Raw genomic sequence first — 17,839 nt, forward strand, 5'->3', positions numbered from 1 at the left:
TGTGTGTGTGTAAAATCAGGGTAATGATTTTTTAAATTGGTGTATTATAATTATTCATAGTAGTGGGAACCTGCCAAGCACTGCTAATAAACACCATTTGGTGGCTTGTGGATATTTCTTATTGTATCAAGTTAGTCACTAAAATGGTTTCTTCATGATTAATAAATTCTATGAATTGGTTTCCCATCTCCTCCTAACAGCAGGAACATAGGGTTTGGAGTTGAACCCAGTTTGAATCTTGTCATTAACCCCTGCTATCTTTATGACCTACAGTTACCCAAGCTCCCAACCTCTGTTTCCTCGCCTGCAAATCAGAAAACAATAATGAAGTGCTTAGAACAGAGGCTAGCATAAAACTATCTTAAATTAATGCTATCTATTAGAATCAAGTTAGAAGTCGTCTCCAGGAATTCATTAGAAATAGTGGGGGGTGAAATGGGTGGGGAGTTTTTCTTTCATAAAAATAAGGGCAACATAGAATCAAATATATGTGGATATGTTTGAAGTGAACATGAGGTAATACCTCATGCTTCCCTGGATTTGTATCTGGTATATATATACTTAAACAGGGAACTATATTTTTATAGGTGTTAGCTAGTTTCATGCATGGAATTTACCTGGAATACCATGTATTCTCATGCTTCTGAACCTGACTTACAATGTATGCTGAAATTTGCATCCATTTGCCCCGTCTAGACTTTGACAATAGACAGGCCAAAAGCATCAAAGAGCCTAAATCTCTGCCTTTCACTCTGTCTCCAAGTCCTGTACACCAGACCATAGATCTTGAAGAGACTGGCTTTCAAGTGGCTCCAGCTCTAAAATGAACCCTCTAAACTTTCCAGACTTGTGTTTTGTTAGCATAAAATTTGAAATAAACAGGTTTGTATCATGTGTTCGGTCTTTTTTTCTTAGGGCCTTCGTATTTGTGCTTTTCACCAACATTTTTATTATTAGTAGTATAAACTTCCAGTGAAGGTACACGCTGAACTTGGTTCTCAGTGTCTCCTTGATCTTTAGAAATTATTAATCAAATCAAGGCACTTCCCTGCATAAAAACATTTATAGGCTTTTCGTGACATTGGGCAAAAGCACATTCTCTCCATGGCCTTGAAAGTCTTGCAAACCATTTTGGACTTGGTCTCCTTGGAGGGCACTGTCCTGATTCTCTCTTCTCTACCCAAACAAGCCCTTTTTGTGTTTTTACAAGCTCTTCCCCTCAGGATCTTCACAAATGCTGGTCCCTGGTCTGTGGTGCTTTTATGTCCAAGTGACTTCTTTCTACTTACGCACTACATTCCTCTTATGCCTTCTCCAATCAGCCCATATATCTGATCTCGTTCTGTTCTCCACAATCTCCACCCTCATTTTCTATGTCTTAGCAACTACTTTGTTTCCTTAGTAATACTTGTAGTTTAGTCTCTTAATTGTAGTCTTCTCTGCTTAATTATGAGGTTTCTGATGTCAGGGGCCACATGCCTGTGATGTTACTAGCGCTTACCAGAATATGTGCGTGGCACGCGGTAGTCATTCAACTACTACTTATTAAACAGATCCATGAACTTGGGAGGGAAACAGTGATAAATGTGCATCATATTTGACATCTTTGGTGTAGGGAAACTGAAAGACAAAAGAAAAGAGATGAGTTGAATCTAGATGTAAAGGCCTTAACAGTATTCTGTAGAGTGTTCTGTGAAGTGTTTGTGAGTTGGCAACTAATGACATTTGTCTTATGATTTAAAAAAGATTGATCTGACAAAGATATCAAAGATCTCATTGTAGCAGAAACAGAGCCTCAGGAAGACCAAACAGTGTTAGGTGAAGAGGAGTGGTACTTTGGGAAGGGCCTTGGAGAAGGAGAATTGAACCCCCGAGTCTGCTATAGCAGGGAGAGAGGAGAAGACAAGCATTTTCCTTTAGGGTTCTCATTCATTCAAAATGTGTGTTTTGAGAAGGTCATTAGAGAAAACAGAATAAAACAAGATTTTCCATCTCAGCTCTCCATCCTGAGGGGGTTCTGTTCAAAGACACATCTGGATATAGGAGATCATTTCCATGCTTTTGTTTTATGAAGGGTCTTCTGGTTATGTCTGGGATAAGAAAGTTAAAAAGTTGCTTTATTAGTGTGTTTTCAGATCCTCTAATATTTGCCAGCACAGGTCCCCAGTAATTGACATGTCTATATTTCTGGAATCTTCTTTTAATGGAGCATTGTGGAGGAAGAGGGCCAAACTTTATTTCTTTGGAAAAGACATCAGTGGTGGAACATAGGATTTTGAGTTAAAACTCATAGCCTTAAATTTTAGCTCAGCCTTGGACAGTCTGGAAGAAATTGGCCCAGTTATTTAATCACTGCTTTCTAATCCAATAAGTGAAAATGAATTAGATCTTAACTTACAATAAATCTGTTAAATTTTAAGCTGTTTTACAAATATTAGAATTACCCAGATTCACAGAACCTCTGCATCTTCATCTTGCCCAACATGCCACTTATGAATATTTTGACTTTTATTTTATCCAGAAATGAATGGAAGGAGATTAACTGATTAAAGGGGTGGAGGAGGACAAAAAAAAGGAGAAAGCTTTTCACTAGGTAATGGTGAACCAATGGTGCAGTGTGTGTGCTGTATACTTTACATGTAAAACCATTGGAGAATTGTTAGTACCAGACACCAAATATTGTAATTTGGATTTTTCTTGATAGGTTTGTGGGAGTATGGTGTGTGTGAAAGGAAGGAAATTCTATGTCATATCATTAGTGTTATTGACAACAATATGATCACTACTTGGCAGGAGTTCCTAACCTCTCTTGGGTGAAGGAGATTTTGGAGTTTGATGAGAGGAATGGACTCCAGAAAAATTCCCAGGTACATCTTCACCCCCATCTTGCTCACAACTCTGAGGGCTCACAGGCTACCTGAAGTGTCTAGAGTGAGAGAAATCCATGGACCCCAGGTAAGAGGCCTGGTCATAAATCAGCAACTAAATCTTCTGTTTAGATTTTAAATTGGATTGTTCTTTTGTGTCATAAACAGTCATGGAGGATCTGGCAGTGTGCTAGGAACACTTTCAAACCTTAACCCTCTAGTCCTCATAGCAGTCCTCCTGGGTAAAGCCCCTTGCTGTTGTGCTTATGTAACTTTGTTGAATTGCTCATGAATGAACCTTGGGAGCCTGTGAACAATTCTAAGAGAAGATCATTGACCACCTGATGTCATTCAGCACACAGTAAACATTATCTCTTAGTGAAGGTGCCAGCAGATCAGCATGCCCCCAGAGAAGTCCACACAGCAGGGAGGAGAAAAACACTCCCAGAGGATCCTCATATCATGGAGTGCCTTCCAATATGTGAGACCACTATTGAACCTAAGTAATGTATTAGTATGAATTTTAAAAATACAAAGCATTTCAGTATTTAAATATTTAAATTGGAAAAATAATTAAATATGCCTAGGTTTTACTTAGAGGAGACAAATTTTCCCTCAATTTAATTTTCTTGGTTATTAAAATGTCTATTATTGACCTAGCAAAGGAATGCATATATCTATATCTATTCCCATGTTTCTTACAACAGATGTTTAACTTTAATAATACCTGTAATCCATTCCCAGGAAGGAAGTTGCTTTAGAACACCAAGAAATAGTCTTTAAATTAACTGAGTGCAAAAGTAATTGAGATTCTAAAACTGAGTGATCTGTGTGTAGGATTATTGATGATATTTGAAGCAAATTTATAGAAGTACATATAATTGAAATTGCAGGTTTATTTGGGTAAAATAAAAATATCTATCAGTAAGTCTTTTGAAAGGCAATGAAAGGCACTGTAGACATAAAATATTTCCATTACAGTTATAACCATTAACAGCTACCCTAGTACACTAATGGTTTCCTTAAAGTTGCTTTATTGGTATTAACTCTTTGGTTTTGATTGTAATTGGGGACATTATAAACTGCTGATTTGTTTTAACTCTGTGAACATAAAGAAAACTAAACAAGAATTTCAAAACAAAATACTTCTTAAAAGAAGTGAATTTTCCATGCCTCAAAGTTACTTTCATATTTATTTCTAAATATACCCTTTCATATAAATTGACATACTAGAATGGAAGTTTCATCATATCAGAGTAAACCAGAAATGTACTAGATCTCATAAGGCAAGATAACTCTGTATTTGTGGGTAATGGCCATGAGTTTAAACTACATTAAATTTGAATTTCAGCAAATTGTACCACAAGAAATGACATTATCTTGTCTAAAGTCAGGAAACCCAGTAATTCTGAAATTGGTTCTTTGGAATAGGTTTACATGGTTACTTAATGTGATTTGATGCTTATCTAGCTGGTGTTCTGAAGACCAAACTTGCTTTTTCTGAAAAGAGAAAACAGACTTCAAATAATCACATGGTTGTTTTTTATTTTATTTTTTTTTAACTGCACCTTACATTTTGCTGGATTTCCTATCTTTTGGTGGACACAGACATTTTGAATGATGACATGTTCAGATAAAATGATAGTTTCTCTGAAAGAATGATTATACCTCCTAGGGAAAAATTCAACTTGGAAAAAGAAAAAGGAATAGTCAGCAATATGGAGTGAAGAACGTGTCTTCTAAAGGGATATATCTGTCAGTTAAATAAATAAATAAAAAGGAAAGGAAGAAAAAGAAATACCATTATTTATAAACTGATTTTTTAAAAATTAGATTAGGTGAAGCAATAGTATGTAACCGTAGCAAGCTATCAAGATTGTGAAGAGAGAAATGCTTGTCACCATACTTCACATAGAGCATTAATATCCTGGATATACAAAAACCCAAAAAAACTCAACACCAAAAAACCAAATAACCCAATGAATAAATTCTCAAAGGAGCTAAACTTCTCAAAAGCAATAATGTTAACAAATACATGAAAAGAATGTTCAACATCTCTAATCTCTAGCAAATTAAAAAACTAAACTGAGATTTCACTTCACTCCAGCCAGAATGGCAATTATCAATAATACAAGTAACAATAAATGTTGGCAAGGATGTGGGGGAAAGGGTACATATCTACATTGGTGGTGGGAATGCAAATTGGTGCAACTACTCTGGCAAACATGAGATTCCTCAAAAAACTAGGAATGGAACCACCAATTGACCCAGTCATTCCAATCATCGGTATTATCCAAAGGAATTAACACAATTGTCACACAATAGTGACACAGTCACATCAATGTGTATAGTAGCACAACTCACAATAGCTAAGCTATGGAGCCAGTCTAGGTACTCTTCAATGGATGAATGTATAAAGAAATTCTGGTGTATACACACAGTGGAGTATTATTCAGTCATAAAAAGAATGACTTTATGACATGTGTCAGTAAATGGACAGATCTGGAGATTATAATGCTAAGTGAAATAAACCAATCCCCCAAAACCAAAGGTCAAATGTTTTCTCTGATACGTGAAAGCTAACCTGCAATGAGTTGGTGACAGCGGAGAATAAAAGTTCAGAGGGTTAGACAAAAGGGAATAAGGGAAGGGAGGAACATGGGAAAAAGAAAGACAGTAGAATGAATGAATCTGACATAACTTTCTCATGTACATATATAAATACACCACAGTGAATCTCAATATTGTGTACATTGAGAAGAAATTGATTAAAAAAAAAAACTATGGGTAAATGGCAGAAAGGTCAACAAAGGGAAGAGAATAGGAGAATGGGAGAGGGAAAGGGAAGGAGGGATCCTGGATTCTGAATCAGAATAAGATATTCCATACTTGTATAGTCATGCTAAAATGAACTTTACTGTCATGTGTAACTAAAACAACAACAACAAAAACAATAAGGAGCTTATTTGCAAATAATAACAATAGTAGTAATAATAATAATAATCAAAAGAAACATTATCAGCTATCTTCCTTTTTTTTTTTTTTTTTCCTGAGCTTCCTTGTTTACAGGTGGTAGGAGGATAAAGTCTTGGCAACTAGAACCCAGTAAGAGAAAAACTCTCAGATAGTAGAGCATATTGATAAAACTAAAATTGCTGATTAAACAATATTTTAGGAAAACTATACTTTATGATTCAAAAATTGTTTTATAAGGACTTAAAAATAAAGCAAAAGTTTTCCTTACCTTGGAAAATAAATTCAGTCTAGTCAAGCATTTCTTTGATAATAGAAGTGTCTGAAAGTATCTCAACATAATTTAAACTTAATGTTCAAGGTCGGATCAAAAACAGTAATGTTTTTCAAATAGGAAAAGTCTGGTGTATTCTTCAGGGTTGTAAGTTCTATCACAATTTATCTGCTTATTTTTTTATTTTATTGAATTACAAAAATGTGTATGCTTCATATATCAAGTACTCTGAAGATATAGGGTCTTTCTTTGTGTTAGTATTGCATCAATGCTGGGAGATCACCCTAGGAACTTATCATTTAACTCCTAATATCCTTGGCCCAACCTAATGTCAAAACACTTGTCCCAAGGCAGCCATTGAGGTGAATTCCTTTGCCAGTTATCGTGAGAAAACTTTCCCTTTGCAATGATGACTAACAATGGATGACCTTTTAATTGGCTAAGATTTTAATTATTGAGTTATTTTAGAAGTTGTGACTTTGATTTAATGCTATAAAAATGAAATTGGTATCTAATTTACTGTAAAAAGGGCAGTGAAGAAGATAGCAGGAATTGATTTCCTACATAAACAAAGTATGTGATTATGCTATGTGAAGGCCAAACAATCTCATGGAGATACAATGTCAGAAAGAAATGATGGAGTTTGGGGTGTTTCCTTAGCACATGGAAGTATAGACATGTCAGACTGAAGAAAGCCTGAGGGGAAGTGGCTGGTCTCTTACAGTAGATAGGCTGTGAGCCAATGTCAGGCACAGCCCTTGACTTTGTATGATGATAATTTTACAAGCAACTTGTAAAATCACAGTAGCAATAAATATAAGATAATGATTTGTTTTAATTCAATAATATTCTTTCATTTTTATATTATTATATTTTGGGATCAACTATGGAATTTTATTAAAAAGTGACCAAGTTTATTATCAAAACTTTTTCCTTTTGAAAGTAACTGTATAGTAGTGGAGTTTTAAAAAAACCTGACATATGGGTATTCAATTTAATTTACACTCACTCTCAGACAAACTGTAAAAGTTGCTTGAAATACACAAAAAGTATAAATTAGTATATTCCTTCTTGCCTTTTCTTCTTCCTTTCCTTCATCTTTCTTGCTCTGTTTTTCTTTCCTGTTTTCCCTCTTCATCCTCCACTGCCTCCTCTTTTCTTCACTGCCTCCTTTCTCCTGAGAGTTGAAAACAGCAAGATAATACTCAGTTTTTAAATTTGAATAACCAACATGTTATTTAGTATAGTAAGAGAATTTCTAATTAATGGAAGACACATTTTATTTTCTCTTGGGCATTCTAATTTAAAGCGTCAAGAATACATTGGGTTTCAGGATATTTGGGTTACATTTTCCCCCCATTGGTATATTCATATCCTACTCATGTGAATCCAGAGAAACTTTGTGTGCAGTTAAGAGTTCATTGCTCTTGAAAGATCCTGGTGTTGCTGGAAACAACTCTAATAAAAATTCAACCTTCTAGAAACTTAAATGCATTTGAGAATACATAACATATGAGATATTATATTAAAGCACTGAGACAAAAAAACATAAACTAACTGAACTTTATTTCTGCTATCAAGGAACTTGGAATCTGATGTGGGACACCAACACAAAAAGAAGCAGGAGGTAAAAATATTTTTCATATAAAAATTTAAATATATATTTCTATGCTTTATGTTATATTACTTGTGTTTTATGGTATTATGTTTTTTAAAAAGTTTTCCTGGCATTTCTTGAGTTCTGAGCTTATCAGAAAGATAAATCTATTTTACTAGTTCCATAGTGTGAAAGAAGAGGCTTCAGTCATTATTACCTATGATATAGTTGTAAAATGAAAGCATCCTCAGTCTCAAGAGTAATGGATAATAATGAACATAAAATAAAATAAGTAGGATAAGTGAAATTTGAAGCTGTGTGGAAAGAGGGCCAGATCCAGCACAGACAAGTGATTGAGTGTTGAATGACAAACAGCCTGGGGTAGATTCAGCACTGGCAGCGGGGTGGGACGCTGAGTTTAGGTGAAAGCATTAAAGGAGCAGACAGTCATGGCTGTTAGGAGTCATTAAGGAGATTTCTCTGAAAATTCTTTTAGCTCTACATTTAAAATAAATATATGAGTCCAAATAACATGGGTTTTAAAAATAAGAGGTACAAAAACTATAAACTAAAGCTTAAAATAACATTGCCCAGAATTATTTTATTTTGATTTAAGAAAAAAGAGGCTCTGTATTCATGGAAAGAGGAATATTTAATTCATATTTTCAAGTATAAGATGTACAATGTAGGAAAACAGCTATTTCAGGGACAGAAAAAAAATAGAACAAAAAAAAAAACGATCTTCCTGCTCTTTCTACTTATGAAATTAGAAATGGACAGGGTTAAAAACATTGGTGGGGCTGGTGGCAGAATGATAGTGATGAGCCCATCACGTCCTCCTTAGATTCAAGTTCATAACGTGTGTCTTGACAGATGCCAGGGTCCTGGGATAAAACAATGACTGTGTTTGAAAAAAATCTCAGGTTTGTAAAGCTAACAAACAGACTTGTCTACTGAGTGACTTCAACAAGCCTTTAACCTCAACATACAGTTTTACAAAATTCTAAGATAGTATTAAGCAAATGAAAATCCTAATTGGTGATCTTTATTTTAAAATAAAATGCATCTCCTGTGGGTCTAATATGGGGTTAGACACTTGGTACATGTTGTCTCATTTTATCCTGATCTCCATGGTGTATTATCAGTCCTACCTTGTCTCCACCACCCCTAGCTCATAGATTAGGAGCTCAAGAATCTGTTAACTGCTAAAACTTAGGCCAGAATTAAAATTATTTATACATTTTCAAAAGTTTAAATTTCTGAAAACATGAACTGCAATTGAAAACAAGTTAAATAAGGTACTGACTACACCACATGCTAGAGTCGTTGCTTAATTAAGGGGACATTCATGTGTGACACTTTAGTGGTGCAATCAAGACGTGACTGACCTCTTCTTGAGAATTTGAGATTTGATGGGAAATCAGACCTTGAACCAGTCCTTTCAAGGCAATCTGGTAAGTGACTAAGAGAGACATGAATCTCTTTGCTTTTGTTTCTGATATTTTCTTTTCTTGAAGTAGGGTGGACTGGCGCCCTCAATGCTCACCCTTTTACATTGATCAAAAACTTCACGAGTAAATTCCAGTGTGTGCTCTTAGGAAATATTTTCTGCAACCCGTCTTAATTCCTCATTTGCAGCTAGTTGCTTGCTGCACTGTTCCCACAGCACTTTGCTTGTCTTCCATCAGAGTGCTTCTTTTCAAAGTCCCATTTTCAATATGATTTGTGGTGTATCTGCTTACCATCCTCCTAGGATTGAGGGTTTCCTGAGGGAGGACCCTGTTGTAGATGTTCTTATGATCACTATAGACCAAAACATTGCTTTGCTGGAATACAGCAGGGCAGGCCTTCGATACCCATTTTTGTTTGTTTCTTTGTTTGGCTGTTTGTTTTTGAAATAATTGTATATATTTTTTTCTAGTTTTAAAGTCATTTATAAACCAAACTCTAATAGAAAAAAAAAGTGCTTACAAGGAGAAAAGGGTAGAAGCTACTTACATGACTTTTATTTTATCTTGTTTTTATTCCATTTTTTAAAATTTCCTTTTGTTTTGTCACTAAATTGAAAAATCAGAGGAAATAGGGTATGGACCCTGTAGATCCTGATGTAATCTATAAAACCTTTCTCATGGACCAACAATCCAGGAAATTTTAGCAATTACAGAGAAATGATAGAAAATGGAATACTATAAATAAGGGTCTTAGTCTGTTAGCACCAGGAATTTTGAGATCTTGAGTTACAGAAAATCCCAGGGTTCATCTCATTGAAATCTGGGGAAAATAGGATCAATCAGTAATAATTAGAATGCACATATTGACTTTTGTAAAATATTGTACAGACTTTGTAGACTTTGTAAGATGTTAAAATATTGAAAAAAAACTTTGTCATCTGCTTATGATTTAAAATTAGTTGTTTAATCAAAAAAATAAAAAATAAAAATAGTTGAAGTAGAGAAATGCAGTCATCCATGTGGTTCTAGGACATTTTGGAGTGAATGGAGAGCCTAGTTATTTGTCCATAAACTACCAACTTTATCTGATGCAAAAGAAGACTGAAAACATCAATATATTGACACATATATTTTAGCCTTTAAAAATTGGAGATATAAACAATGAAATATGTCAGGTAAGTACAGCAATAAATACATAAACTATTTTCTTTTAAAGAAAACAGACTGGATAGGTTTGACTCCCTTACAACCATTTTGAATTTACTGAAGGCATATTTTAAATTTAGAGAGAATAATTTAAAGCAGGGATTAGCACTTTTTGTTTCTCTCTGTGAAGAGACGTATAGGAGATACCAACTTTGGAGACTACATAATCTCTAGAGTAACTATTTAGCAGCACACAACCTGCCATACATTATATGTAAATGAACAGGTCTAGTTGTTTCCAATAATACTTCATTTACAAAAGCAGGTGTTAGGCCTGATTTGAAGCATCAATACAGCTGTACATCAAGATTCTCTGTAGGAAATGACTGAAAGCAGGATGGACCCCTTTCCTTGTGTGTGCCTAGGGCAGCAGTCCCCTGCTGAGAGATACTTGCTCCACAGGAAATTTGAGGTTGGAGTTTGAATTTTCTCTTTCCTTTGATGGGGGTGGGGGGCAGTTAGGGAAAGGAATCTTCCCTTCCTGAACCAACTCTGCCCTTCTTTAAGTGGATCAATATCTGTCTTCAGATATTTGATTGTTTTTGTTTCTGATATTTTCTTTAAGTGGATCAATATCTGTCTTCAGCCTAAGCTGATGTGAGCAATGGTTTGTTTTCTTGCTCCCAGGAAGGAACTGCAAATACAAATGACCAGGTATGCTGAATTGGAGATGGGCCTGAAGAGACAGGCGACAGCGGTTATCCATTGGTTTACTTTTTTAGGCCAAACAGAAGACCAACGATGTTTTCTTCAGGTCCCCAGATGAGGTCTTTGTGAAGTTGCACAACTGGCTGAAGCAGATGATTCTGCCAAGTGTCAGGGATTGTAGATGAGCCATCGTCTTTCCCTGGTAGAATTCTTCAAAGAGCTCTCCAGGTGACGCCGCTCTTGGAGAGATATTTAGCATGTTTCCCTATAGAAAAAACATGCACTGTAAACTAGTCTTGATCACTTCTTCATGCTGTGCTGAAAGACACGCCAGCTTGGCCATTCCCCAAGTGTTGTAAATATACTCATCCCTCCGGGAGGCTTTTGCAGAGAAGAGTATTTCGTTTCTCATAGTAGTCATTGGTCTCTTTTCACAATGCTAAAAAGTATGGTCTTTGGAAATTTTTCAGCAAAAATGAGCAGGAGACACCCTAGATGGGCCTGTTTCTTCTTGTCACTTGAATCATCATCTGCTCTTGACAGCTGTGAGAGTCTTTCCTAACCCCCTCTCCTGTGGCTGGTGCATTTCTGTTTAAGGTAAGGTTTTCAGCAACCTGAATCTCCTTGTGATTGCAGAGAAATGCTTTGACTGGGCTACAGGGACCTGGTGGAATAAGTAGGACATTCTTGGTCACCACTTGCCCATTCCTAATTGCACACAACTCAGTGTGTTGTGTTTATTGAAACAACTCTGCCGTTTGTCAAACTGAAGTGAAGTTGATGCTGACTATTTCACCAGGCCCTCCTGCCGAAAACAAAAACTGTGGGCTGATGGCTGAGAAACAAGGGACTAAGTGCATCCGACATGAAGGTAACTAAAGGCCAGTCAAAATAAAAGCTGGAAAGAGCTCTAATTATTTGTAGATCCTACTGTATGATTATTTAAATGTGTTCCAGTTAATGAGATCTGTCAGTCATGATGGGTTTAGTGGTTAAACAAAGGGATGACGTACCTACTTCACTGAAACTGAATGTGGTGCAATTATTATAGCACATAATAACAAATTGATGATTTATTAGGGGATTACCAGGCATGAGTATTAAGATATGTCATTTTAACTAATCCTTGCAAGAATTCTCTGAAGTCAGTGTCGACCCCATTTTGTGATGAGAAAAACTGAGGCTCATAGAGGTCAAACAACAAGCCCTTCCTCATTGATGGAGCTGGGTCCAAAATCCACATCAGTTTGGCTCTCAAGTCCATGTGCTTCCCTAGTAATCTAGACTGCAGATGATCTGTAGAAGTACTAGAAGTAGAGCTGTTGATGAGAAGCATGGAGAATCATCAATTTACTGACCTTCTGTAGTGTGACCCATCTAAGACCCGGGTTATTTTGTCTTGGCACTGTAAAGTTTTCACCTTTGCTGAAAATGTTCATAAATATGCAATAATGCATGGTTTTTCAGAAAATCCTAGATCAAGCTCTTACCTCTAAGCAATGGATACACTGGGAAGAATTCCCTCCACCACCTCTCTCTTTGCACTTCCCCAGGGACATTTGACCATGCCTGCAGACAATTTTGGTTAATATAGCTGGGTGGGAATTGCTACTGGCATCTAGTAAGTAGAGGATGGGCTGCTGCTAAACATTCTTCAACACACAGAACAGGCCCCTCTCAACAAAGAATTACCTGCCCAAAATCTCATTAGTACCAAGTTTGAGAAACTACTGGAATGTTCTGGGAATTAAAGACAAAACCTTAGAAAGATTGAGAACTCGGCCAAGCACAACTATACGTCTCACCTCCACAGAGAATTCTGTCCTTTCTCCAGCAGTTCTCACACATTCACCCCTTCAAGATGTGCCTTCAACAGAATAAAATCATGCTATCAGTAAACGTTATTAAAAAAAAAAAAAACTCAACTGATGTCAAAGTGAAGCCTCAACTTTTCAGAGAAATCAACATTGGCAGTCATGTTCCATGTTTGTTTTTCCCTCTTCTGTAACTGCTGTTGGCGACCATGTCTTTTTTTTTTCTTCTTACACTGAATACTTTTTCCAAAAAAAAAATGGCATCTTCCAAAACTATGCCTCTTCTTTTGAAACACAGCATATGCTTGTTTAATGTTCCATGTGGCCAGAGCTCCAAACATAGGGCTTTCGCATTTGTTTCTCATCATTTTTGACAATTAGCCTCCCTTATTTCAATAAACAGCTCACTCCTAAAGAGTAGTTCTTAAGTACCATTTATCGTTTCCTGGGTGGAGTAAAGAATTCCCACGAATAAGCATTTCACATTTTTCTTCGCAAAACGTTTTCCCAAGTATTTAAGTCTGTGAACAAACTTATAGGGCAGACAATAAAAGGATGTTGTGAGAGTTGAATGTCTAATTCTTTAGTTTCCATGTTAAGGAAAGCCCCCTACCTCTAAGAATAGCCACTATTTAGCATTCGGGATACAGTTTCCCTTCAGTACAGACAAATGACATTCTTGTGGTCAGTTGTCCAGGAAATTGAATGAGACTTTAACTTGACATATCTATGGATACTTTATTTCAGTTATCTTTATTCTATTAACAATCTCAGAACTTGAAGAAAAAATAAGAGAAAATGGAAATAATTATTATAATTGTTTTGAAAACAAGAAAAAATACTCTTATTTTTGTGGAAATGATTGTAAAGTTTATTGGAAACAAACTTTGTTATGCCGTTTCTCTTGGAAATCAATCAATTCAATCAAATGTCATCATTTCTAAATCATGGAAAAGTATGGAAATGTGTGATTATTTAATTGGGTTTTAAATAACCCTTGTGTTATGGAATTACCATTTTAGGAAAACGTCTACATTGATGTCCAAGTTTCTACTTATAAATCAGAAAGTTGGTTCACTAAGAGACACTAAAAACACTTTAGGCCCCATGTAGAAGATGAAGCCATAGTCTCCCTATTTGTTCGAATGTCACCAAAGCCAAACAAAGTAATGAAATCTAGTCTTTCTCTTCTCCAATTCTCCTTTCTTTTTCTTACATTTAAGTCATCTTTTGTGACTGTATTTCTTTCCAAGAGAAAGGAATTCTAAAATTCAAGAAATGATACTAACTTGATATATTATTAGTGGGCACACATAACAATACTTGCCTTAGGCTTTGCTCCAATGCTGTCAAATGAAGGAGAAAGGCCATGAAATTAAGAAGTCTGGAAGGAGATTGATTTAGAAGAAGCAATAATCTTTTCTGGTCCCAGTTTCCAACAGCTTAGAAACAAGGTTCCTACATTTATATTGTTTACCTCACAAAATCAAAGTGCTTGTGTATCTACAAATGTATAATTAATTTGATCATGCACACGTGTCTATAAAATGCATTATAAATAATATGACATGTAAGTAAATTCAGCCAAGAGATAAAATAGATTCCAGGTCTATATTGATCATTTGTTTGTCCTCCAAGGAACTTTTCAGTTGAAAACTGATTATTAACTTTCGTATTGTATCTTATAAAATTTCTTCTTCTCCTCCTCTTCCTTTTTTTTTTTTTTTTTGTTGTTCAGAATGAGGTGATATAAACATAGATCTAATTCTTCTACCTGTATGACACTGTGAGTTTGCAAAGAGATATTTCATAGCCTGGATTTCTTTGTGTGTGATTTTATTGGTTTGTGAAGCAGGCTGCTCCTCCCTGGAGAAATTAAGTCCTCAGACTTGTGGTTGGCAAAGTCTTAAGTGCTCTGCTGTGCTCCCCTCGGGGGATGGAAGTGTCTCAGGTTGGTCTAGAGTGACTTGTTTCACTGAGCAGCTTGCTACTGTTCCAGAAGAAACTGCCAATTGGCAGCCATACATGAGTGGTCTGGTCAATTAGCAGGCTTCTGCTCAGTCCTTGCCCTTGAATACTGTGACTTGCAACAAGCATGTTACCTAGATGAGGTAGAAACTCAGGCATAGGGAGTAACTGGCCAGGACCCAGTGGCAACACCAAGTGACTGAGACAGTGCTTTAGTCTTCTACCCCAATCTCCATAAGTCCTCCAAACATACCAAATACACATAAAATCTAAACCAAATACACATAAAATCTATGCCAAACAGAGTGGGCTTGCTATGGCTGCCTATTCAAGACAACCATATAGTTCTCCCCTTCCAAACAGGATTTTGCCTGTGGGCCATTCTTGCATAAAAACTCTGAAATTACCACTGCCAATAGTTTAGGAGAATATACTCCCTGGATTAAAAATGAATTATGGCTGATATTGTTTATTCACTTCTATTTCTGTAGTCACATTGAGATTGTTTGCATTATATAGCTCATGAAAAGAAATCTTTATAAAAGTGAAAAATATACAGAAGCTTGTAGTATCTGGAATTATAAGAAACCAGACTAACAGTGACTAGAAGTATCTTGGAAAATGAAAAGAGACACTTAGAAAAAGCTCTGAGGAATTTAACTGAATAGAAGCCAAGTGGGAGAAAAATTCAGATGATTTTAGTAGTTTCTTTCTCCACTTAGGCAAATGTTTCTTCCCCCCCCCCCTTTTTTTTTCAATTAAACAAGCATTCATTGAATATTCTACTCTTATAGGACACACTATGCTCCCATGTGATCTGTGCTGTGATAAATGTATGTATACACAAGAGGGACTTCTGGGGCTAAGAACACAATGAATAATACAATTTTCAGGTGTGTGTGTGTGTAGGCATGGGTATACCTGTATGGGTCAGCAAAAGAGGCAAGGATTTGTAGAGTTGGGTCCTGAGGAACTAAATGGAGTTATCTAGTTGAACCATACAGGGAAGGGTATTCCAGAAAACATCAGCTCAGAAAGTACAGAGCACATGGTAGGATAAGTGTTGACAATTCTATATTGTCAAATCTCAGATTTTTGTGGTATCTAAACCGGTTATAAAAAGCTTTTAATAGAATAAATTAGTTAAATTTTATCTTGTAAATGATGGAGAAACTTTTACATATTTTAAGTCAGTGGCCTCATCAGATCTTTGAGACAAACAAGTCTAAAGGCTCAATGCTGCATTGATGAAAGTTGGAGATTGGAAGCAAGAAAGCACATTAAGAAATAATTTAGTCAGGAATCTTTGGTTTCAAGGCACAGAAATCTAAATTGATCTAATTTTATCATTACAAAGAATGGACTGAATCTTAGAGCCACGGGCGAGAGTAAAATTGTCCTTAGCAATAACTCTATAAAAATCAGTGCTAAATTAAAACTATACTAAGATTCTATCTCACTCTAGTCAGAATAACAGAATAGCAATTATTAAGAATACAGGTAATAAGAATGTTGGTGAGAATATGGGAGGAAAGGCACACTTATACATTGCTGGTGAGACTGCAAATTGATACAACTACTATAAAAAACTGTATGGAGATTCCTCAGAAAACTTGGAATGGAACCAGCAATTGGCCTAGTTATATCCCACCCCTTGTATATACACAAAGGTTTTAAAATCAGCATGCTGGAGTGATGCAACCAAATCAATGTTTACAGAAGCTCAATTCACAAAAGCTAAGTTGTGAAACCAATCTAGGAGAACTTCAGCAGATGAATGGATAAAGAAAATGTGGTATATATACACAATGGAATATTACTTGGCCATTAAAAGAATGACTTTATGACTTTTGCCAGTAAATGGATGGATCTGGAGACTATCATGCTAAGGGAAATAAACCAATCCCCCAAGACAAAGGCCAAATGTTCTCTCTGTTATGTGGGTGCTAACACACAATAAGGGGCAGGTAGGAAGAATAGAAGTTCAATGCATTCGGTTTATTAAACCATGGGGAATGAAGAAAGAGAGTGAAATGGGAATAGGAAAGACAGTAGAATGAATTGGACAGAACTTTTCTGTGTTCATATATAAATATACGACTAGTGAAACTCCACATCATGTACAACCACAAGAATGGGATCCTGATTAGAATAAGAATAATTTTACTCTGTATATGTACAATACATCAAAATACTCTCTACTATCATGTATATCTAAAAAAAAAAAAACAAATAAAAAAAAATCAATGCCATTAGGATTTTTCTTCTTCTACCTCTTGTTTGTACCTTGTTCTGTATCGGGTTCCTTCAGATTATTTACTAGGTTAAATCTATTATCACAGGCAACTGCTTAGCCAGGTAATTTAAATGACTTTGGCTGAATGCTCTGTCTACCAACCTTGAGTGGAATGGAGACAATCAATAGACAAACCATTAAAGTTAAGGGATGAGATGTTTTGATGTTTCAAGCCCACCTGCCTTTTTAATACCCATTTCTACCTTCATAATTAATAAGAGAACACTAACCCTCAGTTCCTTTAAAGATGTCCTGGGTCTAGCCTCATGCAACTAATCATAGTATGCTTGGGATATGAGGTGTCCCTCCGAAGCTCCTGTGTTAATGCAGAAATATTCAGAGGTAAAATTATTTGCTCAGGAATACTGTAACCTAATCAGTCCATCCTACTTTGAATGGACTAACTGGGTGATAATTGCAGGCAGGTTGGGCCTGGCAGGAGAAAGTGGGTCACTGGGTGCCTGCTCTGGAAGTGTTCATCTTCCTTGCAGCCCCTTCCCCTTCCTCACTCTACTCCTTATCCACCATGAATGGAGCACAGGTCCTCCACCATGCCCTTCTGCTATGATGAGCTGCCTCACTTTGGACCCAGAACAATGGATTGGCCCACGGTGAACAAAAATTCTGAAATGTGAACCATAAACTTTTTCTCCTCTAAGTTGTGTGTGTGTGTGTGTGTGTGTGTGTGTGTCTGTGTGTGTGTGTGTATACAAATTATTTTTTTTGATCACAATCATGTAGTTTT

At 36.1% G+C, this 17,839-nt stretch overlaps 1 protein-coding gene across 49 annotated transcripts in view; it reads left to right on the forward strand.

Annotated features, from left to right (window-relative positions):
- The window catches only part of LOC120889308 (uncharacterized), a 306,686-nt gene that overhangs the window by 67,110 nt on the left and 221,737 nt on the right, over positions 1–17,839 (forward strand). For 27 of the 49 annotated variants that reach the window (XR_013424946.1, XR_013424945.1, XR_013424947.1 and 24 more), the window contains 4 exons: positions 2,794–2,955; positions 7,696–7,741; positions 9,076–9,165; positions 10,996–11,613. The exons of 8 other annotated variants lie outside the window; for them this stretch is intronic. The gene's annotated coding sequence lies outside the window, so the exon portion shown is untranslated. Of the gene's footprint in view, positions 1–2,793; positions 2,956–7,695; positions 7,742–9,075; positions 9,166–10,995; positions 11,614–11,815; positions 11,888–17,839 lie in introns of all 49 variants that reach the window. 14 more of the 49 variants (XM_078019425.1, XM_078019400.1, XM_078019401.1 and 11 more) reach the window with 9 other exon arrangements.

This window comes from Ictidomys tridecemlineatus, chromosome 8 (genome assembly GCF_052094955.1).
Source record: "Ictidomys tridecemlineatus isolate mIctTri1 chromosome 8, mIctTri1.hap1, whole genome shotgun sequence".
In the NCBI taxonomy this organism is placed as follows: Eukaryota; Metazoa; Chordata; class Mammalia; order Rodentia; family Sciuridae; genus Ictidomys; species Ictidomys tridecemlineatus.